The sequence below is a fragment of the Dermochelys coriacea genome, chromosome 5, assembly GCF_009764565.3.
Source record: "Dermochelys coriacea isolate rDerCor1 chromosome 5, rDerCor1.pri.v4, whole genome shotgun sequence".
NCBI lineage: Eukaryota > Metazoa > Chordata > Testudines > Dermochelyidae > Dermochelys > Dermochelys coriacea.
Window position 1 is genome coordinate 81,732,395 of NC_050072.1, and position 26,947 is coordinate 81,759,341.

The 26,947-nt window shown below is 39.3% G+C and overlaps 1 protein-coding gene across 2 annotated transcripts in view; it reads left to right on the forward strand.

Annotated features, from left to right (window-relative positions):
• Nucleotides 1–26,947, forward strand: part of MEGF10 (multiple EGF like domains 10) — a 169,554-nt gene that overhangs the window by 14,268 nt on the left and 128,339 nt on the right. The gene's annotated exons all lie outside the window — the stretch shown is intronic.

Here is a 26,947-nt window from a genome sequence, read left to right on the forward strand (position 1 = left end):
AAAAATCCTTTTATTTCTTCTCTATAGATAATATACCTTCTTTTAACACCCTCACCAGATGTGATATGTAAATATACAGACATTTTGTTTCAGACTGTTATTTTAGACAAATAATAAAACTGACTTCTATAATTCACACATATCTAATTGGTCTAGACTGTTTACACAGAATTTCTTTAAGTCAAAGCAAGGGGAAAATAACATTTAAACACGTTTCCTCTGCAAAGAGTAACTTTTTCTCCATTGTCCCTTTGCCTTCAAAATTATTCGTTGGAACCTAATAACTTTATATATTAGTCAAGGCAACAGACTAATCATCATTTTCTTTAGGGTTATCACTGCTGGGTGAACTGATAAGTAGGGATTCCACTCAATACATCCCCAGCTCTCCTCCCTCATGCCTTATAGCACCCTCCTACTCCCCCTCCTTTGGGACTTGATTCTGTACTCATTCAAGTCAGTGAAAACACCCATTCACTTCAGTGCAGGATCAAGCCTCTGGTTGGCAGACCAACTAGTAGCAGGGAAACTGTTTCTTTAAAGAGGTTTAGTTTTTCTTTGAAGGCTCTTAGACTTTGGCTTGGCTTCTTTGTTTCTGATGTATTTGGGCTTTACCTGAACAAGGGAAAATAAAAGGTTTTCAAAGGCCTTTTTTTATAAGCAACTAATTCAGTAGTTATCAAACTTTTGTATTGATGACCCCTTTCACACAGCAAAGGGAGTGTGACCCCCTTTATAAATTAAAAACACATTTTAAAATATTTAATACTATTATAAATGATGGAGGTGAAGTGGGATTTTGGGGTGGAGGCTGACAGCTCGCTACCTCACATGTAATAACCTTGTGACCCCTGAGGAGTCATGACCCCCAGTTTGAGAACCCCTGAACTAATTTGATCTCTAATAGTAATTCTGAAAACATTGTATGAGGAGGAGACATGGGAGTGTAAGTGGACATAAACTTGCAGGTTCTGCTCATAAAAATGCACACCTGCTTTATAACTTGACTGTGTTCAGGAGTGTCTGCATAAAGACTTTCACTAGTGTGATATCCTGTAAGCATTTTGGGAGTGCAAATATTCCCTATTTTTATTTCTTCCAAACCTTAGTTAGACTTCAACTGGAATTATAAACTCAAATCCACTATAAAAAATGAAACTCTATTTTCAAAATAACCTATAGCCTGAATAGCCTGAATTTCCCAGAATGAACTAAGAACACAAATTAGTCTGGAATCTTATGAATTCTTCAAAGATGTTGCTACTAGCTGTAAGATACTTCCCTAAAGTCAGAATATAAATGTAGTTCCTATGCCATTCACCACGATGATGCTTTCTCTATATTAGGTTCCTACATTTGGTCTATAATCCTTTCAGTTCACTGAAGGTCTAAAATCTCTATTCAGAATATGTTATCAGCATGGTATAAAAGAGATTGTGTGCAAAACTTAGTGAGGTTTTCAACTATGCTTGGCAATGTCAAATAGTTTGGAAGAGAGACCAACATGACTTCAGGAAAATTTTATTGTTCAGCAACTTTTACAAATAAAAATCAGTTTGGAGAATTGTAATTTAATTGCTGCTGACCTGCAGTTAAAAGATGCATTAAGTGGGCAGTGGCATGTCTGATATGAGACTGAAAATGAAAGCTGGGTTAAGACTTCAGTTTCATTGTAAACAACCCTGAATGGCAGTTGTGCCCAAAAAGACAATTCCGGGAGAAAGCATACATAATTAGCTATGTGCATTCTTTTTGAAGTGCAGTATAGGGTGTAACTGACTGAGCTGGAAGAGGAATTTATGAAAATAGCAATTTGGGTGGGCAAATTATTCATGTCTTCTGGGTTCTTAATTCTGTTTCCTTTTAAAAGCCATTGAGTAGCAGTTTTTATTTTCAGTCTCAAGTCAGATATGCCAGCCAAGCAGAGGTGTTACAGAAGATTTTTAATAAATTGATGTACAATATAGTTTAGGTGTAAATTTTCACTTTTGTGTGTGTCCAACTTGCACTCGTGCACACCTTGAAAATGTGGGTCTTATATTGTAAAAACTAGATCATTTTCACTACAAAGACAGTTGGGACAGCCATAGTCTCTTGTCATACAACCAAATTTGAAATGTAGCTTGCCCTTTAACAAATCTCCTTAAAAGAGAAACGACTAACATTTTAAAATAATAACTTTAATTGGGGAGTTGGACAGTTCATGGGATTGAAAGTGAATCTTTCTAGCTCACTTCTTCTAACCCATAACTGTCCAAAAATGATCATATATTGTCCTTTCAATGGTCTATGTAAAATGAGTTGATTATCTCAGTCTAGTTTTCCCTGAATAAGTTTTTACATCACATAAACTAGAATATTTTTTTTTATGTTTTATGTTTATTTCATTTTTATGTTTTATTTCACCAAAGAATAAAAATACTGGATACTGAATTATCCTCTCATATCTAGGCTGCCTCGACATTAGCAAACTTTGTAGCTTTAATTCTCTACATGCAGTAGAAATAGTAGAAGGTGTAGTGTGGAAACATAGATGACACAGTGGTAAAAATGCCTGAGTCCTGTCTGCATAACAGCTTCCACCATTGCAAGTCCACCAGTGATAGCAATGTAGTGCAATACAGCTAATAAGTAGACAAGATCCTAGAGGTGATTCCTCTAAACCAGGCACACAAGAGGAAAATGTAGGGAACTTTACACTACTGTTGCATGTGCTGTTCCTAGTTTGTAGATAAACTGGGAATTTCAGTCTCCTGGGTGGTTCATCCAGCACCTACCATGAGCATAATGACTAAGGGGGGATATGATAGAGGTCTATACAGTCATGACTGGTGTGGAGAAAGTAAATAAGGAAGTGTTATTTACTCCTTCTCATAACGCAAGAACTAGGGGTCACTGAATGAAATTAATAGGCAATAGGTTTAAAATAAATAAAAGGAAGTATTTCTTCACACAATGCACAGTCAACCTGTGGAACTCCTTGCCAGAGGATGTTGTGAAGGCCAAGACACTAACAGAGTTCAAAAAAGAACTAGATAAATTCATAGAGGATAGGTACATTAGTGGCTACTAGCCAGAATGGGCAGGGATGGTGTCCCTAGCCTCTGTTTGCCAGAAGCTGGGATAGATCACTTGATGATTACCTGTTCTGTTCATTCCCTCTGAAGCACCTGGCACTGGCCACCGTCTGAAGACAGGACACTGGGCTAGATGGACCTTTGGTCTGGCCCAGTGTGGACATTATGATGATCATTTTTAGTTTTGATTTCTCAAAAGCAGTTAACTTGGATACAGAAGGAACACAGGAAATGTATTAACATATTTAAGTTTAACTGGTAAAAAACAGAGTTGTATTGAGGGGGCTTTTGACTGCAGCTGGTAAGTGTCCCTTGAGTTTCTATTCAAATTACTGGGCAAAAGTTTTACACAGCCTGTCTCATACCTTTTTGTTGTACTGGCATTATCAGATGTCCCTTTTTAATGAAAACTAAGCTGTTGTTGGAAAAAATGCAGAGTGCTTGAATATGTGATAGGTTTCAGAGTAGCAGCTGTGTTAGTCTGTATTCGCAAAAAGAAAAGGAGTACTTGTGGCACCTTAGAGACTAACAAATTTATTAGAGCATAAGCTTTCGTGAGCTACAGCTCTAATAAATTTGTTAGTCTCTAAGGTGCCACAAGTACTCCTTTTCTTTTTGTGAATATGTGATGAAATTCTAGGTACTAGTTAAGATAGTTTGTGTTGCTGTACAAAACATTAATATATTTAATATATATTTTGTAATTTTATATCTTTTATGAAATACAGTGTGGTAATAAAAATCTTTTATAAACCTTTTCTTTAACAATAGGATTACGGGCCAGATTCTCACTCATAAGTATCACCTTACTCAGTGAATGATCTTATTGACATCAGAATCTGACTATCTAGTTGTCACAATTACTACCTTTCTATCAGTCAAAGTCTGTTCCCTTACATTGAATAGTACTGTATACCACAAACAGTCTCACTGAAATCAGTGGGACTAATTGAAGAGCAAGGTGCTGGTCATCATCAGCAAGGATAATGGAATTTGAGCCTAGATTTGCAATGATAATCTAATACCTATTTAATGTAGGACATTAATCTCTAATAATTTCTACTCGTGTGTTTTTCAGAGACTTAAAAACAGAAATGAAAAACAATGTGGCACAAATTTATATATAACTGTGCCAGTTTTCTTTTCATCTGGGCATATAAAATTCTGAGAGAAATCTGTATTTTCATGTAGTAAAAATTATTCCAATTAATGGAGACTATTGATATCAATTACAGCCATCTTGTCAGAAAAATAGGGATAGCATTCTAGGGGGGCAATTGGCCTTGCTGATCTAGTTTGATTAATTGTGTAAATGTTTCTGTTGTTAAACCCAGGCAAACTATTTGATCTTTGCTCAAGCAAAACATCTATTAAGGACTGCAGGTAGTTCAGTCTGTGAGATGTACAAATTAGCTTCAGGCTAAAATTTAGACAGGCAAGTCTAGTTGCAGCTCATGTAACAATTTAATTTAAATAATGTACCTATCTTTCATATCTAATTAGCAAATGAATTCAGCCATAATGTGCACTGAAACAATAATTTTGAACTCTCTCGACGTGTGAGGCAATGAGTTCTAGAGGAATGAGCCTGGGATTGGGCATCAGAAATTGTAATCTTGGCTCTACCATTGACTCAGTGTGTGACTTCAGGCATGACATTTAATCTCTGCGTCATTTCTCTAACTATAAAATGGGGATAATTTTAATTCTATCTAATTTTTTAACTATTGAATTCAAAGAGGTGCTAAGAGGATTTATTAGTTAATTGTAAAGGAGCTTGAAAGTGCAAAGCTCTATATGAGTGTCTGTTGTTTGTTTACTACTTGTATTGTGGTAGTACCCAGGAGCCTCAGTCACAGATCAGGTCTTCGTGGTAGGCATTTTACAAACACTGGCCCAAAGACCTTACAATGTAAATTTAAGACAACAGGTGGATGTGGACAGAACGATGAGGGAGTACAAACAAACGATGAGCCAATCTTGGTCAGCATGATAAACAGTCAAGTTTTTTGTGGGCATCATAGCAAATGAGAGTTTTAAAGAGGACAATGATGTGGTTTTGCAGGTGTTTACAAGGAGGTCCTCCCAAGTGTGAATGGCAGCATGAGAGAAAGCAAAAAAGGGCTTGTTTGAAAATATAATAAGTGAGTGATGAAGGCTGGCACCAGTGGCCAACTAGAGGCAGCAGTCAAAATCTGGATAGTTTATGAGAAATGACACCCGTGTGAAAGGCACATAGTGATGACAAATAGTTTATCTTTGATGTGATAGAGAAAGGGGAGCCAGGATAGAAATGCAAAGAGAGGGGGTGACAGAGTCAAAGTGAAGAATTAAGAATATTATCTTTGCAGGACCATTCTGAACGCATACAATTGGGGGCAAGATTGTATTTGTCAAGCCAGAGAAAAATACGTTGTAGTGATAGAGATGTGAGGTGATGAGAGCCTGGCTGGCAGTCTTAGTGGTGTAGATAGATGGGTAAGGCCATATCTTAGCGACAGTGGCAGAAAGAATTGGTAAGGTTTAGACCCAGCCTGGATATGAGGAACTTGAGATAGAGTTGATTCAAAAGTGACACCCAGGTTACAGGCCTGAGTAACAGGGAGTATGGCAGTACTGTCTGTAGTGGTTCAGAAAGGAAGGAGTGGGGACAGTTTGGGAGAGAAAGATTAGGAGCACTGTTTTTGTCATGTTGAGCTTGACCTAATGGCTAGATATCCACAAAGAGAGGTCAGAGGGACAGGCCAATATTTTAGAGTGGACAGAAGGAAACACATCTGGAGTAGAGAGGTAGATCTGTGAATTGTCAGCATAAAGATTGTAGTTGGATTTGTATTTGCAAATGAGATTCCCAGAGGCAAGAGGGAGAAGAGAAGGGGATCAAGTTATCTGTTTAACCCACATAGAAAATTGGAGGGTGGATGGGGGAAATCCTCCAAATGGCATACTGAAGAAGCAACTAGAAAAGTAGAAAAAGAATCAAGAGAGGACTGAGTCATGGAAGCTAAGGGAGGACAAGGTTTCATGAAGAGTGTGGTCAGTGGTGTCGAAGACAGCTGACAGGTCGAGGAGGATGGAGTAGTGGTTCTGAGATTTGGCCAGAAAGAGGTTTTTAGAGACCGATAAGAGCCATTTCAGTGGAATGAGATGGGCAGAAGCTGGACTCGAGATTGAATAATTATTTTATTATTGGTTTAAGCTCAGGAAACAATAAACAGATTGTTGCTTCAAACATTTCACCATTGGAGTTGGGATAAGTCATATTGTTTTGCTAGGCCTTTGGAACTCTTGGCACTTGGAACTCTATCATGTGAGGTGCTGCTGAGAGCGCTGATCTCTCTTAGGGCTAGTTTCTCTTACACTTACTCTAATTGAACAGCACCTTACTCCAGTAGTAGTGCTACTGACTTCAGTTGTACTGCTTCCAGAGCAAGGTATTTCAGAGAGTGAGTAAGAGTATTAGTCTAGTCCTCAATATTTTAGGTCTCAGTCTTGCAAAGAAAATTCTGTTCTTTAAAGGCTGATGTTTATTCCCTAATGGAGTCTCATAGATTTCAATGCACTAGCAGCATACATTGGAATGATTCCTTCATGTTTGTTGCTTGTCTACCATCTAGCATGTCACAGACTCTACTACAGTCTTATTAGCTATCCACAGCAAGGGAATTTGATGGATTTCTTTCTTAGAGAATGGTTTCAGAGAAGCAGCCGTGTTAGTCTGTATTTGCAAAAAGAAAAGGAGTACTTGTGGTACCTTAAAGACTAACAAATTTATTAGAGCATAAGCTTTCGTGAGCTACAGCTCACTTCATCGGATGCATTTCCGATGAAGTGAGCTGTAGCTCACGAAAGCTTATGCTCTAATAAATTTGTTAGTCTCTAAGGTGCCACAAGTACTCCTTTTCTTTCTTAGAGAATGTAATACAAACTAACATTGCTGTCACCACAAAACTAATCTGTATTTTTCTTGTTAAAAAAATCAATATAAGTGTTATCTTCCTAATTTTCTCTAAGATATTTGAGCTGTGTATTTCAGAGGCAGAAAAGTTTGACTTTGATGTGTTTTCTTTCCCAAATACTGTTTTAGAATGAACTCCACACAAAGCCCTATGTACCACCTGAAACTCTAATTAGTGTTACATAAATCCTGGTAAGGATGAGACTGGTAAAACAAAGAGGTACAGTTTTGTAGCTGAAATGCTGTGCTTGTCTCCCCATTGTGGTTAAATTTTTGAGGTGGTTTCAGAATAATGGGGAATGCTTCTGACCACATGTGCTGCAATATGCTTACAACAGGATGAATTAAGGATGACTGTCAAATTCACCTCTAAATTTTATTTCTGTTGTTACTTTCAGTCAGTTCTTTAATCCCACTGCAGTATATATTTGTATTATCTGTATGGTTTAACACTTGAACTGGAGTTTGATTCTTCCTTGAAATTAGATAATGCATCATTATTTAAATGCTGTCTAATTCATGCTACTTGCCTCTTTGTTTTTGTGACAGGTGGATACAATTAAGCATTGGTTGAATTAGATGAGAGATTTTGAAACTTTATTCTCAAGGTTTTAGTAAGCAGCTATCCTGATAAACTATGGAGTAAAATAGTTCTAAGCACAGGGCTCCTGCCAAAGAGAGCCCACGAAGTGGATGATTTGTGTGAAAGCATGCCTTCCTGTTTAAGCCTGGAGTGACAATAATCATAACCTAAAACTGTTCATGTGACAACTAGACAAAGAAGCCATTATGCATGGCTGGTTGGCATCAGAGCCTATTGAAGCCAATAGTCAAACAAAAGCTTGGTAGCCTCAAGGACACTAATACATTGGAAGCAGTCTTATGTAAAAAAAACATCAAGAGGTGAAGGTCTACAGCAGTTAAACTGTTTATAGTGACATAACTGATGCAGTTCTTATATATGGTTTTTGTAAGCTGCTGGATGGAAGTGTAAGATATAAGTCAGCAAATAATAGACAATATAGAATTATAAATTTAGAATGGGAATCATACAAATAGAATAATAGATGTTAAAGATAGAAAAGATCAAGTTGGTCATTTAGTGCCTCCACCTCCTAGTGCAGGATTTTTCCCCACAGTATACTTTTGAGTCCATATAATCAAATTATTATAGATGCCCCATAAGCACTAGTGCAAATTTTGGACAAAAATCTGCCCACAAATACATGTATGTTACACTAATAAAACTTAAATAGGAGTTGTACACACTAATATCTGTGGGCAGCATTTAGCCCATGTCTTAAAAATCTTTTCCAAAACATTCATGACCATGTGCCAGAATTACAAAACTCAAGAAAAGAAGCAAGGTCCCAGAATGCTTGTATGCTGTGGTAGCTCTGGCCCCCAGAGGCAGCAGACTTGCGTCATCCACTATAAGCCTATTTAAAAATTAGGATAAAACAGCTGGAGTGGAAAGGCCTTCAATTAGAAATGTATTTGTTTAAAAACAACTGTTCCTCCTCCATTGCCTTTGGGGAAGGATTTTTCTCGCTATTCCCTGACGACGCTCCCCAGTATCCAGCTGAGTTTCTCAGGCTGAGAGCTTGGGGGGCAGGATTTTGGCCTTACTCCATAAATAAGAGTAATGATACTTGGTCATTTCACTGTCTTTTTGGATCCAGCTCTGACTTTAACCTCTTTTGAAACATGTTTACCCATAAACACTTAGCTCAAAGGCAACATATGATTCTCCAGATCTTTGGTGTTGTGGGTGTTCTTTAATCTTTATTTTCCCCTACTATATAACACTGAAGCATAAGGCGTTAAGCTTCCTCAAGGTTGCTTGTGGTCTATCTATATTTTGCATTGTACCTTGATCATACTGTGTAATAATGAGTAAATAAAGAGTTGTAAAGCTTTAGATTACATAGATGCAAATTATTGCACTTTATTTATTACGACACACTTTTTTACCCTTTGTTTATACTCTTGTAAGTGAATACTTGATTTTGGAGACACTTGAAAGAAAAAAGCAATGTTTGCATCTGGTAATAGAAGTATATTAAATAATCTATCCTATTTATTCAATTCTCTGTCATTAAGACTTTTTGTTTTCTTTTTTTATATGCTTTTGGGAGAGGCTGTCACCAAAATTACTTATGCTTGTACTAGTTTGTGTCAACATAGATTCAGTTAAGGAATGCCAGATTGTATTTTGCTCTTACAGTTGTCAAAAATGAAACATTAAAATGTTAAAGTAGATGTATTAGTATTTAAATATTAAATACATAGCATAAGAGCCTTGGTAGAAGATGATTCTGTTGTTTATGTATAAAATATCAGCAAAAACAAAGGGCCAAATTCTGTTCAGTATTACACCCATGCAATACTATTGCTTACTTTTACTCATAGGGGTGAGTGCTCACATGTACACCATTGACCTCAAAGGCACTACTTGCACATGTAATTGCTCACTAACATAATGAGTGGGCAATCAGGCACTTTAATTTACAAATGGCTCTTTTCAAAGTATCATTATTAAGTTCTGTGACTAAAATCAGCCATTTTTATAACTGTGATTCATATGACAATAAAAATCATAACATTTGCCCACTACTTTGTAAGCTTTCCCTTGGTTAGTGCTATGCCCTCATAGCACTAGGGACAATGCAGAGTCACACTGCTCCAGGAGAAGCACTGGGAGGCATGTGGTCTCAGGGAATAAGGAGGGGAGAATCAGACCCCCTACTAGCTCCTCCCCCAATGCTTTAAATATATGTTTTGGTCAGTCTTTTTAGTGAAAAGAAATAAGCCCATGAAACTGTGACGATTCTACCCAGCCAGGGCCAGAGAGAGACTGGACGGTCAACGTAAGAAATTCCTTCCATTGATTAGAAGAAACCTTCCTGGAAGAGTGATCACTGTGACCTAGCACAGCTGAATAATTTAGGAGAATAAAGGTTTGCGAAGTATGGAGCTCTGCTAGCCAGTCTGTTTTTATTCTGTGGGAGGCAGCCTTCAAGAAAAGGATCTTAACCATTTTTTTAAAATTGCTTGTTTTAGAAATATGCCAGACTTTCTGTAAAAGCTGGGCTTTCCCCTTCTATGAGAAGCAGTATGTAAATGATGCCTGTGAGCTTTGTATGCGCTATGGTTGAGAAATGCTCTGCAGGCCACACAGAGCACCATTATTGCCGCAGTGGATTTTAATTACCCACATAATTACCGTTTTGTGCATAAGAGCCCCTTTATTTAAAACATCACTATTAATATCTTTAAAGTCATTGTCACTTAAAACAGGGATGTCTCTTTATTTGGAGATTACATAAAAATAGAAGAGCAAATATCTTATTGAATTACTCTGAAAAGCAAAGTTCATAGAATTGCATTTATTTGTTTCATTGATGCTCCTTTTTACTAGGATTAAACTAAAGGGAATTAATGCTAGGTAGTGATAATTATATTTGTGTCAACAAATTTAGGTCCAAAGTGATTGTTTAAAGCACTGGCCACATTTATTTGTATCTTATTATTTACAGAGGTTAAAAAAAAGCAGCAGCTAGCTTTAAGTTTTTGACTGCGTAGTATATGAATTTAGGTAGCTCATAGTACTGAAATAGTGTTGATTGATACTGTTTGGTGCACTAGATTATTTCTACTACATACTGTTTTGTGGCTAGATTATTAAAAGTGGCACTTTACATTTATGTTAGCTCACCCCAGGTACTGCTTGGGCAATGAGCTATATACTTCAGTTCCAAGCTATTGCTTTATTGTTAGCATGAATGTCTGTGTCTGTCATTTCCAAGAAATCATGTGTAACATAGCCAGAAGGATAACTAATACATAAAACAGAATACTAATATAACAAGAGCATTAAGGTCATGCATATACAGATCATTTTAAAGATAAGGGTTGGGATTTTCAACGAAGCTAAAGGAATTAGGCACCTAAAGGCCGTTGACATTCATCATAGAAATACCTCTTCAACTCCCCGTTAAAAAAAATCTTCCTTTTCCAGCATACCCCCTTCCTCATATCTTCTTTCCCCTCACCATGTAATTCTTTTGGTATTTCCAGGTATATTGAAAATACTCAGATTGCTATATTCAGTGACATCACAAATACTGGAAGTCCCTTTGAAACTCATGCAATCTATAATATTCTTTATGACATTGAAAGATGCAAGCTGGAATACTTTCAGGAAGCAAAAGGCACCAAAAATAAGTCTCAGAAAGTGGGAGGGGAAGAAAAGGATTGCTTGGGTGCACTGAATTTGGCCCAATATGCTTAACAAGTGGAACTTGCAGTACAAGCAACATTCACAATATTGTAGTGTTGCTGTTTTAGCCACCAGTGTGTTGCTTTCAAGGAGCATCAAAGAAGAAAGTTTTTACATTACAAACACACTTAAATTGCCCTAGAAAACTACCATTCTTTTCTGTTTGCAAATCTACTCACCCATGCTACTAGAGAAAAATGATAGGCTAGTGGAAGGCAGTGACTAATACAAAATAAAATTTCTATGTAGAAATAAATATCTAAATATTCATAAAAAGTTAACCTGGAAAGTGAGACATTTTTATAACATGTTGCTTTTACAGCAGAATGTGGAAAGGGAAAATACTTATTGTCCTAATATGGGTGCTGTAACTCTGATCCTGCAAAGAGCTAGGCACAGACACCTGCCTATGAAGATCAGTTTGCAAATACAGACCTATAACTAGGGAAATGTAAGACAGAGAGCTTAAAACTTAGTCGTCTGACTATCCCACAAACAGACAAGTTGTTACGTAGCAACAGTTCCATCACTGTGTGTCACTTGGCTTTTGTCACTGTATATGGATGCTCACATAGATAATTTAATGCCATAACAGGACAAATAATCTGACAGCTTGGTTCTACATTCATAGAAAATATGTTCTCCATGACTCCTTGGCACTAATTTTCATGTTTTTCTGGGGGTTACCAACAGAATTAGAAGCCTCATATCTTTCCAGAACTAGCATGATAAACATATTGTGTGGAAAGATTTCTTCTACTACTCACAAACTTATCATCTGCTTCACCCAGGAATAGGGCTGGTCTTTCATACCCACTACCCACCTTCTTAAAGGACACTCCAATGTTTTCTCAGGGGAGCACAATAAAGTCCCTTTGTTGTGGACTTTTATGCCTTTTTAAATAATGTATTAAAAACATCTGAACTTTTTTTTCTTTTTTAGATCTTAGACATATTAGGAATGTCGCATCCAGTCTTCCCTGGTTTTGCTGGGGGAATTCCTGGGTATTTTCAGGCATGCATATTATGAGTTCTTATATTTTACTTAAATGGGTGGGAGTGCTGAATCTTTACTGAAGACTTATTCTCTGCAGAATTAGTCACTGAAGTTAAATAACAAAAACAAGTAAGTAAAGTTAAGTAAGCAAAAACAGATAGTTTTAAACACTCTGACTAAAAAATTCCTTAATAGATAATAAGGCCAGAAAAGCAACTGTGATAATCTAGTATGACCTCCTGCATGATACTAGGCCATAAGATTTCTTGAATTAATTCTTGTTTGAACTTTCTCTTTCAGTTATTCAGTGTTCACTCGACTCTTTCTGATGTCATAATTTCACCAGTTCTCCACTCACTTAAGTGTTTGTCTAAAATGCTGCCAGCAAGTTTACCTTGGTGCTATTTTAAGTAAATAGCTTAGTGTAGACATATCCCAGAACCTTCTGGGGTAAATCAGACCTGAATTCTAATGTGAAAGACAAAATGTAATATTTTAAAATTAGCCTCTCACTCTTTCCTCCACAAAACCTTTCAAGTCTTTTTTTTTGTACCACACAAAGATACAAAAAAGAACAGAAGCCCATTTACCTCCCCCTTCCCTGTTAACTTTAAGGATACACTAGTGTTCTGGATTTACATGCCTTCTAGAACCTCCATTACTTTCAAAGAAGTACTGGTTAATGGTAGTAAGAATATACACGCATTTGTTCTCCAGAGGTTTTCTGTGGACTCCTGAATGCGATGCACTTGGGGTTAGATACAGTCTTCTTAATTATCCCTAATGTGGTGATGATATCTCACGATCCTTCTATCAGATATTCTTGGTTTGCAGGCCAATATCCATAAATTCTGGCATGTTCTTACATCTGAGATCTAGTGTCCTCAATACTTTCTTTCATTTGTCATCTTTCCTTGCCAAAGTTGGTGTGCATAATTGTAGATAGATCTAATAAATATATATAGTTAATACGTACATCCTTATAGCCTATTTGTGGCTTTCTGCCACTTCCCATGGCTGTATATGAGATGATCACCTTGTGTTGAGGAGACTGTAACTGTATGGATGATGCTAGAGTTTCTATGAAGAGCGTATGCTGGAGCATCAGCTTTGTTGCTCTTTGAAGGTTTTTCTGAACTGAAAGAAACTGAATCCGGTTTAAATACAATTTTTAACAATTGGGTTAAATGTCATGATGCTGACCTCAACTGACTGGTCAGTGTAGAGAAGGGCAGGTATGGTCAAAGCCTGTGGTGTATACTTGAAAATAAGTGAGGGAATTATCTTTGTGTAATTAATGCAAAACTGCTATAATACAATTAATCAGGGGTAATAATTTACATGATGTTAAATGGATTAAATTGTATTCTGAAAACTGGAAATTCTGAGATTGTACCTTCTCTCTCTGGGCTCTTTTGGGATTTCTCAGATGTTATACTTCATATACATGCATATATAAAGTGGTTCAGTTATTATAAATGCCACATATAAACGTAGGTAAACCTGGAGGCTTACTGGCTAATAATTATACTTGAAAGTTAACACTCCATTGAGATAACATGGGGAAGTTCACCGCTTTCTTAGTTACGTTATTCTAGTTTCTTGGGATGTATTATTATAAGAAAGACAAAACCTTGAAAATGTGTAAATCTTTACAAAGAGAATAACTAGAAATTTGGGACCAGATCATGCATTCCAGTGCTTCACATGTAGAGGATCTTCAGTTTGTAGGACTCCCACTTCTGTGTGGAAGAGAGAGTCATCTGCCTGCTCAGAGCCACCATTCCTTTTCTGAACCCTATGGAGGGCTCTTTTGTCTTTTCATCTGGGAGTAGTGACCCAAGTCAGAGTGGGGGAAAGGAATTGTCACCAATCACTTATCTTTCAATTGTTCCCTTCTTTTCCTATAACGCTACATGGAATTCACTAAAAACTTAGTGCAGTCTGGTGCTGATTCAGTTTTTTTCATGGAGCCATCTATGGGCTGTGGGTTATCCCCTTTGAAGGGTGAGGATCCCAGTGACAATGGCAAATGGGAGAAGCCCTGCCAAATCAACTGGAAATGGACTGTGGAAGGACAGTAGACCCTGAAGCTGCAGAGCAGGCACAGGGCCTCAGCACAAATGGCTCTGGACAATGTCTCAAGATCTGGAGATTCTGGGGGGGCCAAACTATCTGCCCATTTGAAGGGGAAGCACCCCTCTCCATTAAATAATGTGGGGAGAAGCTCCAAAAGAGAAACCTTCCCTCAGGTTTTTTGACAAGACAGAAATCTGGCCCTTTATTTTTGTAAGGGGACAGTGGAAGGGTCCCTCTGCAACGATTTGCCCGATGGACTATATGTGGCTGATGCTTTGGCTCAAAGTAAGGGTGGACAAATTGCACTCATAGTGTTAAATGCTAAGTGAAATGGATCATCTTACTTCATCCAGGGGTTCACTTTGCTGAGGTCTACTTGCCCAACTACAGTAGTCCCAGTGGGAAAAGTAGTGTTCAGTAACACCGGGAACGTATTACATACCCAGGAGGTTGAGGGTATGACCTTTTCAGGCTCAACCACTGGTTATCCACACTAGGTGGTTATAGTACAGATGAACAGGAGGACTTAACTGAAAATCAGGTACATGACTGGTCAAGTTTTTGGAAAAACATAAGGATGTATTCTCCAAAGATGACACCAATTTTGCGCAGAACACCACGAATACCCATCAAATCCCCGTGGGGAAGTGGAACCAATTAAAGAGACACAGGAAGATCCCCAGCTGTCTTCCAGGAATTCAAGCGATGTGCAGTATCTGCTCTCCCGTGGCATCCTCCCCACGGCTGTGATAGTGGTGAAGAAAGGTGGAGGTGTCCATTTCTGCTGTGATTATAGGTGATTGAACCAGGTGCCCTGAAAGGAAGCATATCTTCTTCAACAATTGAAGCGTCTCTGGAAGTTTTGTGAAGGACCCAATCTTTTTCAAATTAAACTGTACCTCTGGGTATTTCCAGGTGGCAATGGATCCAGAAGACAGAGAGAATCTATCACCACCTGGTTTCTACTGTTTGAGTGGACACTGTTGCTGTTTGGGCTGTTCAATATCCCTGCCACTTGTCCAATGCTTACTGGAGACGATGTGAGCAGTTATATCTATGAAATTCTCCTTATTCATGCTGGATAACATAATTATATTTTCCTCAGCTCTCAGATGGAGTAATATGTCCAGGTTTGGTTGCCACACTTTAAGAAAGATGTGGACAATTGGAGAGAATCCAGAAGACAGCAACAAAAAAGGATAAAAGGTTTAGAAAACCTGACCTATAAGGAAAAGTTAAAAAAACTGGGCATGTTTAGTCTTGAGAAAAGAAGACTGAAGACAGTCTTCAAATATATTAAGGGTTGTTACAAACAGAACAGTGATCAGTAGTTCTCCATGTCCACTGAAGATTGGACAAGAAGTAATGGGTTTAATCTGCAGCAAGGGAGATTTAGATTCGATAGTAGCGAAAACCTTCTAACTATAAGAGTAGTTAATTCTGGAATAAGCTTGCAACGGAAGTTTGTGGAATCCCATCATTGGAGGTTTTTAAGAACAGTTGGACTAACACTTGGCAGAGATGATCTATGTTTACTTGGTTTTGCCTCTGCACAGGGGGCTGGACTTGATGACTTCTTGAGGTCTCTTTCTTTCTCTTGAGCCCTATATTTCTGTGATTCTATCCACTTGGAGAAGTTGGGACACTGTTTTCCAAGTTAAAAGAGCATGGCCTCAAACTGAAGCCTAGCAAATGTTTGTTGAGGAAGGAAGTTCAGTTCCTAGGACACATAGTTATGGCTCACGGTATCTGAGTAGATGAAGAAAAGACTAAAATTTTGGTTAACTGGCCTATGCCAACTAATCCATGGGAAGTATGACACACATTAGGATATATGAGTATTACAGGTGAATTTATTCCCCATTCTCTGAGATTGCTGCCCTTCTATTCAAGTTGGGGGTGCAAAACAAAACGAAGAAACAGGAAGGAGGTCTTACCACCATTTGTGTGGGATCAGACATGTCAACGCTTTCAGAAAGCAACATGAAAAGTTAATGAGTCCCCCAGTATTGGAGTTTTACCATTCAGTTTACCATTCATTCTCACCATGGATGCCTGTAGACATTGGCTTGGGAGCTGTGCTCAGCTAGAAGCAAGATGGAATGGAAAAAAGTAATTTCATATGCAAGCACGATATTGAGAAATGCAGAAGAAATAAGAACTATAATGTGTTCATGTTGACACTGCTTACAATGAAGTGGGTGGTGACTGGAAAATTCAAAGATCATCTGCTGTACCAAGTTTGTTGTCTTCATGGACCACAACCCATGGTTGGATGCTGCCAGTCTGAGAGCAACTGAACAGAGACGGGTAGCCCAGCTGGTGGATTTCTAGTTCGACTTGTATTACAAACCTGGCTGATCGAACCAGAATGTTGATGTCCTGTCCCATAGCTGACCTAGTGGGAAGAGGTCCCAGACATTGAGAATGACAAAGACTTCCTCATGATAGTGGCAGAGGATCTGAAGATGAGTTTCTGGCCTATAATCTCGAAGTCGGGAAAGATGGCTCTGGAGAATCACTGAGCAAACTCTGACTCAGAAGTGCTATAAAATTACTCAGAACCAAATGGAAAAAATGTCGGGTCACAGTAGGGGACTTTTGCAGGCTCCAAGCTGAAGACCTATGCATTGGACTCGTCCTGACACTTTGGTTCCAGAGATACCACAGAAGTCATTCAGCAGAGTTTTATTGGCCAATATGGCACAAGAGATTGCACAAGGACTAGCACTATAAGAGATGTGCTTTGTCCAAAGACCTGTGTCCCTGTGAGAGGAATCACTATAAGATGCATAAATGTAACTAGTCCACGGAGGTAGTGGCTCTGGACTACACATTACCAGATAATACGATTACCATCTGATGGGTGTGAGAGTGTATTGGTGCTGACATATATGTTCAAATGTTTACTGTTGCAGTAGTACCTACACTGGATCAGACTGCACATACAATGACTAGAGCTCTATAAAACATTGGTTTGTAAATTACAGATGTCCAGCATGTCTGCACTCCAATCAAGATTGGAACTTCGAATCCAGTGTGATAGCAGAGCTGTGTAAATGTATCACATTGCTAAGAGTAGGACAATCCCTTACCATCCACCAGGGAACAGGGATTGTGAAAGGTTCAACCGTACCATATATAAGGTGCCTGGACTATGCAATCTGAACAAAAGCAGAGATGAAAAGCCATCTTCCTGAATTGGTTCTGGCAAACAGCAGCTACCTGCACTCATTAAACGGATTACACGCCATTCTGTCTGTTGTTTAGGAGAGATCCATGGTTGCCCATCGATGTGTTATGGAAGTCAGATTGACCTGAGTTGAAGTTGAGGACTGGATGAATGTGTCCACAAACACCACTGGCAGTTCATGTTGGCCTGTGAACCTGCTTGAGAAGTGTCAGAAAAAGCAGCTTAGTCTTGGAAGAGGGGACTATGTTCATAAGTCTCCACGGGCCATCATCAGCACTGGTGACCAAGTGCTAGACAGGACCACAAGTCAAGGAGCCAGATAAAATGGGGGATAGATGGGACAGCAGTGACCTACATAATGCTCAGATGCAGCCATCTGAGTTGCCCATGTCTGCTGTATGGCCAGAGAAGGGTGGTTTAGAGAGAGCAGTACATGGGGATCAGCTCAAGTTATGCTCTTTATCTCCCAACCAATAAGACAGAGGGGCCCCAGCCAAAACCCAGTACACTCAGGAACATATGTGATAGTGGCAGAAAGAGGGAGAACTGAGTCCTTACACTTACACCATTGAGGCACCATTGAAGGTGCAAAATCTGAGCCCAGAGTTAGGCTGTCCTGAATGGGTGGCCACAGTAGATAACCTGTAAATGATGAGGATGAGGGAGAGCTAGATGGGCTTCTGAGGCAGTCAGTTTAAGGGCTCTCCGAAAGACCCACCTGCTCCACTAGGACTGTCCCTACCAACCCGGGTATCTCAAGGATGAGCGAAGTGTTTTTGTGTACAAGAGTGGTGGAAATATAACTGCAATACTTAACCTCAATTGTATATATCCATTTCAGTATCCTATTTTTGATTCCCGCCATGAACAGGTCATGAACATTATTAACTTTGCTTAATGCCTTACTCACTGCTTGTACCAGTACTGCTTGGGCAGAGTGATGAGCATGGATTTTCAAGGATGATGAGATACCTGCTGTACTGTGGTCCCCCCCACCCACTTCCAACATGTTATGTGATATATTGTACATCAGGCAGGTATTTTTAGAAACTGTGAAATTGTTGAAAAGCACAGGGACATGTAAATGGGACAGTTGGCCCTTACAAAACTTGGTGGGTTTTTTGGTTGGCCCTCTCCCTATACAAGGAGACAAGGGAAGGACTGAGAAGGATCAGGATCCTCGAACTGAAAGAACCTCTGGCCAATCTGAGAGCTCCAGATCAGGGCCAATGGGAAATAGACAGTACTCCAAATAAGTCTAATTGACCAGGCAGCCAGGCCAGTCAGGGAGCCCACCTCAAATCCTGGGCTCTGTGTGTGCTGTGAGAAGACAGATAGAGCAGCACAAGGCAGGATGAGGGCTGTGGCAGCCAGGAGAGAAAAACAGCATGAGAGGCTGGAAGGAAGCTGCATAAAGACACAGTGAAAGTGAAAGGGGGAGGTGTCAGAGAGCAGAGCAGAAAACCCACCATGAAGGGGTGACAGACCCAGCAGCGCAGGACCCTCAGAGGGAATGACCAACAGCACTAGAGATGGGTGGGGTTCTGTAGAGAGTGGCCTGGGGAACCAGAGACACTTACTCTCCTTAATGGGGGTCTCTGTAAGTGGAGTAGCAGGGATGGAACCGTGGGAGCCCAGTAATATCCCCACTACACTGCCCTGAGACCAGCCATGCAGGGAGCTGGACTAGGACAGGCCTGCAGGAGTTCCTATCAGCCCCTGGGTCCAGGCAGAAGACAGCAAGTCCTGCAGATAACTGCAGCTGGTTCTGCAGAAGGTTTTCCAGTCCATTTGTGAGGCAAAGAACTTGCATGAGCTGTGCAAAGCCCCAGACAAAGGTGACCCCGTTCTCACTGTAGGCAAGAGAGTCTGGAGTTCAAGGAGGACATTTTTTTCTTGTCTCTTTTTCTCTCCTTTTTACTTGACCCTTGACTCCGGAGGTGAGGGTGGGGGAAGGAGATGGGCTGGGAGGTGAGCGGACCGCTCCCCTTGGTGAGTACTCAGCCAATGCACGTCACCCACTTGGGAGATGGATCGTCTTCATTGACTAAAGCCTACTGTGGGAACAAGATTTAGTGACCTTTCGAATCAGGGTCTCTGTTTGTAGGGTAAGATTTTTAGCTCACACAAAAAAGAAAAACAGGGTTCTAGACACTGCTGTGAATAATTTGTGTGGAACTCTGAGTGATACTATCACTTGGTGGGTCAGGACATTATCCTCATCTCACACACCTTCTGGAATTATCAACCCACACAGCCAAGTTTTACCACCCCCACAGAAGAGATTTTTTACGGTTTAAAGTGGGGTTTTTTGGTGTGCATAATATGAGTACATAGTTTTAGTATGTCCTTTCAATTAGATATAGGAAGTAGTTAAAGATTGCTTTAGTATGTTCTAAGCTGCTTCAAACTGCTTACTATATTCTGAAACCTACTAACAAGGTTTTCTGGCTGTTTTTAGGCTGTTCTTGAGAAAGAGAAATCTGTTTTACCTGATTTGGGTGTTTTGTCTGTGTGCCCTTTTAACAGTTTAGTTCCAGATAAAGCTACTACTCTGTTAGGGTCTCTGTACTTACTGGGAATCTATCTAGTAACCTGGTGGGAGCACTCCAGCTCACAGACTGATCTGACATGGGTAAGAGACATAACTGTGAGAAGATACCCATGACAAGAGGGCAAGGATATTTGGAAGCTCTCTCACCATAGTCCCAGGGTTCAGTTTCAGTCTCAGGATCGTACAAGCAGCCATGATGTCCCTCAGGAGGAAGGGAAATTGGGTTGAACCTTAAATGTAATCCCAGAGTGTTCTAGGCTCAGCAGGCAAGGCTCTGCTAGTGTAGCCTTCCTAGGTAGATCAGGGGGAAAAGGAAATCCCCTACTAATGTCCCACCCTCCCACACCCAGCCTGTTCCTCTGGGTAATGCCAGGGGTGGTGAGAGATGGGTTGCTTATTGTCCCACTGAGATAACTTGGTCCCATTTTAGCACACCGCTGCCCCAACTCAAATTTTTAAAATTTGAGAGTAGTGACTTCAGGAGAAAACTGCACAAAGGCTTTAATTCTGCTTTTCTATTAACACAGAGGATCATTGACTCCTTTACAGTTATTTGCAGTTTTTTTTCACAGAAAGACCTTTTAGTAGGCTCCTCTCCTATTTTTCTTTATTTAAATGCAGCATGGAAATACACAGGATGAAACACCATTTTTTGACTTTTTTCAATAAAACTTAAAACTTTGTACAGTCTCCTCTGCATGCAATATATGGAAACCCCTCTGATGACAATGTCAAATGGAGGAATTTACCAGTGGCACAGGCGCTGTGTGTATAAACTCACTGTTTAGCCTACTTTATAATAGAGCTTTAGTGCTGCTTTAATCCACGCCACATGCAGATGACCTGAGTAAACCCTGCGGAAAGACAGAAGCCTTGTTGTGTGCATGTGGAACAGTTGCTCAGAATCTGATGTACAGCTGTGGCCTGACTTGTTTGGAAGTGAAGAGTAACTTGATCTTTTAATCTTTTTTTTCCCCAGACAGATACTGTAAATAACAACTGTTTCTGAAGAGTACCTGCCAGTGAGATTGAAATATATATTTTAAACTGTAAGCTTTATTTTAGTAAAGACAATTGATTGCCTGTTGTGAAGAGTTTGATTTTATTTTTTAGTTATTGCAAAATTTAGAAATAAAATGAGAGGCATAGATTTTTTTTTTCCTTTGGTGTGTTCAGGCACCTGTATTGGGCCTGATATTCTTCTCACTTATACCAGAATAAATGTAGTAACTCAAGTGAAGTCAATGGAGTTACAATGTAACTGAGGTAAGTGAGAGGAACAGGAGGCCCATTATCCCCTTTTAAAGTACTGTACAATGTGTGAACAAGTGCTGTTGTGGAATCCAAACATTGCAAAGCTGCTTCCAGAGTCCATACAATTGGTCTCTTCTAATGGAACATTAAAGAAAAAATGCTGAACTTCTTACCCAGTCTTGAGGTCTGCTGAAAATGTACTGCAGTATTAGTGTATTTATGGTTTCAGAGTAGCAGCCATGTTATCTGTATTCGCAAAAAGAAAAGGAGGACTTGTGGCACCTTAGAGACTAACAAATTTATTTGAGCATAAGCTTTTGTGAGCTACAGTTCTGTAGCTCACGAAAGCTTATGCTCAAATAAATTTGTTAGTCTCTAAGGTGCCACAAGTCCTCCTTTTCTTTTTTAGTTTATTTATGCTTCATCATTGTGATGGATGAAAGGCACTACATTCTGTAAGTTTCTGGGACAAAGGGGAGATTTGGCCCATTGTTGTTACCCTGAGCTACTGTAGAACCAGTGCTACATTTATATGATGGCTAAGCCTTGGTACTTTAAAGGAGATTTGATATTTCTTATGATGGGAGGTCAGACCAAATGAAAGTCATGCTCACTAGTTCTGGCAAAACTGCATATAACCCAGAGGAATATATTATTAATTATTATAGCAGTATAATTAATAAACATAAAGAGAAACATTTTGATTTGATAATAAAAAGACACACAGAATACATTGTTTCAGAGTAGCAGCCATGTTAGTCTGTATTCGCAAAAAAGAAAAGGAGTACTTGTGGCACCTTAGAGACTAACAAATTTTGATGTCAGAGTTCTTTCTGAGGCTGTGGATGGCATTGGTTCTGCACGGCTGAGGTTATGGGGCAAGTGATGCTGCTTTTCCACAATTTCAGAATACATTGAGATACTTGCCTACTCTAATGGCTCCAGTTTGCTGCCAGTAGCTTCTTCCATTTCCAACATCCATGTATTCCCTCCACTACATCCTAGAGAGCCACCATGAGACTTAATCTTTTTACTGAAACACTTTCAATTAATTTTCTGCAATTGTAATATACATTTTAAGTCCAGACTTCTTTTCCCATAACTACAGTTAAATTGTCAAATTGTGTTATGCATGAATAACATACAAGCTTAAAACATGTTTTCCATTGTGGGCGAACCTCAAAGGTTCAGTGGTTTGGTTAAGCATCCCAAAGTTTGGATACTTTTCCATTCTTCTAAAATATATGAGGACTCCATGCCTATGACCTTTCAGACTGTCCACTTTCCTATGCACACCTTTTCCTTGTAGATCTCAGATTTTCCAATCCTGTTTTGGTCTCCAGTCTTCTCATTTTAAGAAAGTGAATCATCTTGTGTCGAACAAAGTCATATTGGGAAGCATCCATGAAACACTCTTTCTCCTCTGGCAGTGAACTGCCTGGGGAAAGATGCAAGCCAACCTTGTCTTTCTTCCTCTCCTTTGATAGTCAGATTTTTAAATTAACAAGTAGTTTCCTTGTTAGAATCCACGGCAGTCAACCTGTAAAATAGTGCCATTCAGGGGCTTCCCTGGAGCTTGCATCCTAGCATGCAACAACAACTTCTTGTCCTTGCCAGAATCTCTTAGGGGCTTTCAAAATTGCTCCTGTTTGCACCAGATGTGTTTGTCTCCAAAGTGAAATGCCAAATACCTGGCTTTCCTTTTAGGCATCATAGGTTGTAAGTTCATTCACTGTAGTTAACATCTTGAAAAGTAAATGGAAAAATAATTAAATGAAAGAGCAGAAAACAATGCAACCCAAAAAGCATCTTTGCCTCCTCATATACTCCCTGTGACACAGTGCAGGGTGCAAATAAGTGAGCCTGCACTCTGATCACTCTAATAGTAATTAATTCTCCAGTAGGAAGCTGATGGTGGTAATTACTCAATCAGACTGCCCGGCTGAGCTACTTGCCCATCAGCCCCGGGCTGATAAAAGAAAGGCACAGGAAGGAAAGGCAGAAGGGGAAAGGAAGGAAGGAGAAAGGGAGGAATAGGGCTAGCTGAGCCTAGTGAGAGGGCCAGAAAGTAGTTGAATATTGTAAATAGGCTGTTGCAGAAGGACTGTTGTGAAGTTGGTGGAGGAAACACAAAATAAAAAGATATGGTGAAGGCACAACCATGGGGGTCTGTGCAGTTTTTGTGGAGAGAAGGCAACAGAGGAGCCACACTTCATGACACTGCTCAATCCTGTTTGTTTTCTTTAAAGGCCTCTTTTGTAGAGTTGACTGAATTCTCTTTGATTCCTGTTGAAGTAAATGAGAGTTGAAGGCACTTAGCACCTTTCAGGATGAAGCCCCAAATTCATAAATTTCATGACTTTGATAATGGTGTTACACACATGGCTACTTTCATTGAGGCTGGACGGTGTATTGGAGGCAGCATGGGTCCATAGATAGACCACTAAAGAAGAAGTCAGGAGACTTTAGTTCTATTCCCAGCTTTGTTATTGACCTGTTGTGTGAACTTGGCCAAGTGGCTCCATCTCTTTGTGCATTAGTTACCTGTTTTGTAAAATGTGGATAAAGATATTTACATTCTTTATAAGGTACTTTGAGAACTATATATGGAAAGTATTGTATAACTTATCTTGAAGCTGTGTTTTAGTTAAACAAGTAAAATCCACCAATTGCAGAAATAAGGAGAGTTTTAAGAAAAGCGGGTGTTGTAAAAGACATATGTGGGAAGCAGGAGAGAGACTACAGGGGTGGAGAGGCAAGGGAACATTAGCCGCAATATAAATTAGCTGGCGCTTAGAGCAGTATGAAACAGCCTTGGAGCCCTGAGTTCTCTAACTGTTCAACAAAGACATTCTGGTAGTGACAGACAATACTTCTGCTATGGCTCATATCAATAAGCAGGGAAGAGCTTTTTCCGAAAGAGGCCACTCCCCTACTCTTCTGGATGGAGAAAAATCCCACATCCCCATGTGCCCTGTACTTGAAAGGGAAACTCCATCACTGCAGACTTGCTCAACAGGAAGTTGATAGATTCGGCCAAATGGAACTTCAATCTTCTGATCAAATCCAGGGGCAGACTGACAGTGGATTTCTTCACTTCAAGTTACAATAGTAAGACACCTGACATCCTTTGCAGAAAACTGCATCAACCATCCATAGCAATAGATATTCTCTCCCAGAGGTGACTTTGATCACTACACATTCCCACCCATCTATATACTCTCCAGAACAATGCACAAAATCAGTAAGGAGGTGGCAATAACAATAATAATAAACTCCATCACTTAGAAGGCCAAGGTTCTCTGTCCTGGTCAATATGGCTGTTTCCCTATTCAATTTCTTTCCTCACAATAGAAACGTACTATCTCATGCATATCTTTCCTGTACTTTAACTAGAAAGGCTGACAATTAAAAAAGGGAGGGTATGTACTTGGATAAGATGATAGACATTTTGCTAGGATCAAGGAAGGCATGGACTAATAGTATGTGCTCCATAAACAGGAAAAAGTTCAATTGCTGAAATAAGGAATATAATAGACTATCTGCTAAGGCCAGAGGAGGCAGGCCATGGAATTCCCACCAGGTGTCTTATCATGGACCTAAATCTTTAATCTCTAAAGTATAAAGTGGCAGCTCTATCTAACATATTGGAGCCAACAAACTGGAGGAATATTTCACTTCACCATGGCATCAAGAGATTCCCCAGAGTGGCATCCCTAATTATCCCTACATTGTGTGCACAGAACTCTGCCAGGGGATCTCAGTTTGGTTTTAAATGTCTTCGCAAAGCATACAATCCAATTGTTTGGGAAGATGCCTCTACTTGCTGTCAATTAAGTTGGCCTTCCTCATAGCTATCAATCTCAAAAAGAAGGTCAGAGCTGGGAGCATCATACAGCCATGATGTTGTACCTTTTACAAGGAGTAGGTAGAAGAATTAATTCAGCTTTCATCCCAAAAGTGAGCACCCAGTTCTACAGGTTGCAAGAGATAGTACCACTTTCATTCTCGCCCAAACCTTCTCATCTATCGGAACAGCTCCGGATAGCCAGTGAGCTCTCAAGATTGAATGCACGAAGTCTAATACTCTATCTCATATCATCAAACAGCCAAGGGCAAGAAAGCCTCAAGGATTTCAGTTTCAAGATGAATCAAATGGAACAGTGGAGAAGTATACAAAGCAAAGAGTTTGACTCTTCATTCAATGAACCGGGCTCTCTCTCTCTGAAGCTTAGTAGCAATGTGAGCAGAAAAATCATATGCTTCATATACTGACATTTGTAAGGTGGCTGCATAGTTCTCCATTCTTACGTTCACAAAGTTTTATAAAATAAAATGTAGGCAGGAAAACTAGCCATTAGGCCTCCCAAAATGGGTAATTGGGTACCTTTATTGCCATTTCAGTGCCCAACTGAAAATGGTAACCTAACTGAGGTGAAAAAAAATCAAAATATGGACCATGTCTCTAATTAGTAAATTATTTACTGAAATGAGATTGATACCTTTTTAATGTATGTCACCTCCCACCCTCTATCGTTGTATACAAACTTGATTCATAAGAATAAAAGACCTCAAAAAGTAATATAGTAGTTCTTTGTCGTCCCAGCACTTGGTTTTTGATCTACAACCACATCAAAACAGTGCTACACAACTTTAAGCAAACATGAAACTTAGTCCCATTTGGCATTGTGGATTGCTGACTCCTCTCGTTAGACACCATCTTATAAAATGTGCATGTAAATTATTATAGCCCTTACTTCTGAAACCAGTAAATGTTTCTAATTAAAAAAAATCAACCACCCACCGCATAACTCTTTACAGAATGAACCTGGGCCAATAGATACATTGTTTTAACTGACCAACAGTAGAAGTCGTAACAAAGAAGGTGCTAATGCCAGTTGGGCTATAAGTTATAAGTCTATTTATGCAATGTGCCTGTTTTTGGCAGAGTCTCTGACACATACACTCCAGTCAATCACAGTAAAGTGCCAAATAACAGATGTGGCAATTAAGCTGAAGAACTCTGTCTCTCGTTTTTAATTTTTATTACAGAGAATAACAGAGTACCTCATTAAACCCACTATCATAGAGATTTTTGAATTTGGTGTACAAATGTCTGTAAAAATCAGATCACTGAATGGGGTGCATTGTTAATGTAGGTGCTTTGTCAGACAATGCTGTGAATAGACCATTTTTGTAATGACAGAATGCTTTTGGTGCTGCTGCCATTTTGCATCCAGTAATGGAAAGAGGAGATGCAGATTTTAAGAATGCAACATGTGTCATATAAGGATCACAGTTTTGGGATTTAAGTCCTTCTGCTCATATTAATAAAAATGCAGTCTCAATTCTTTTAGCTTCAAATTACTCTGCTTGCAGCAGGAATTAGCTTCAGACTTCACTTTTAGAAAGGTTTCAGATAACCTGAAACCAAAGTAAATTAACATATTTTAATAAGAGAAATTATCTAAAAAAATATTAATTACAACCAAAAGGGTCTTTCTTTGATTGTTACAGTTTCTAAGGCAAGTGCCTTCATTAGTTTCCTTTCAT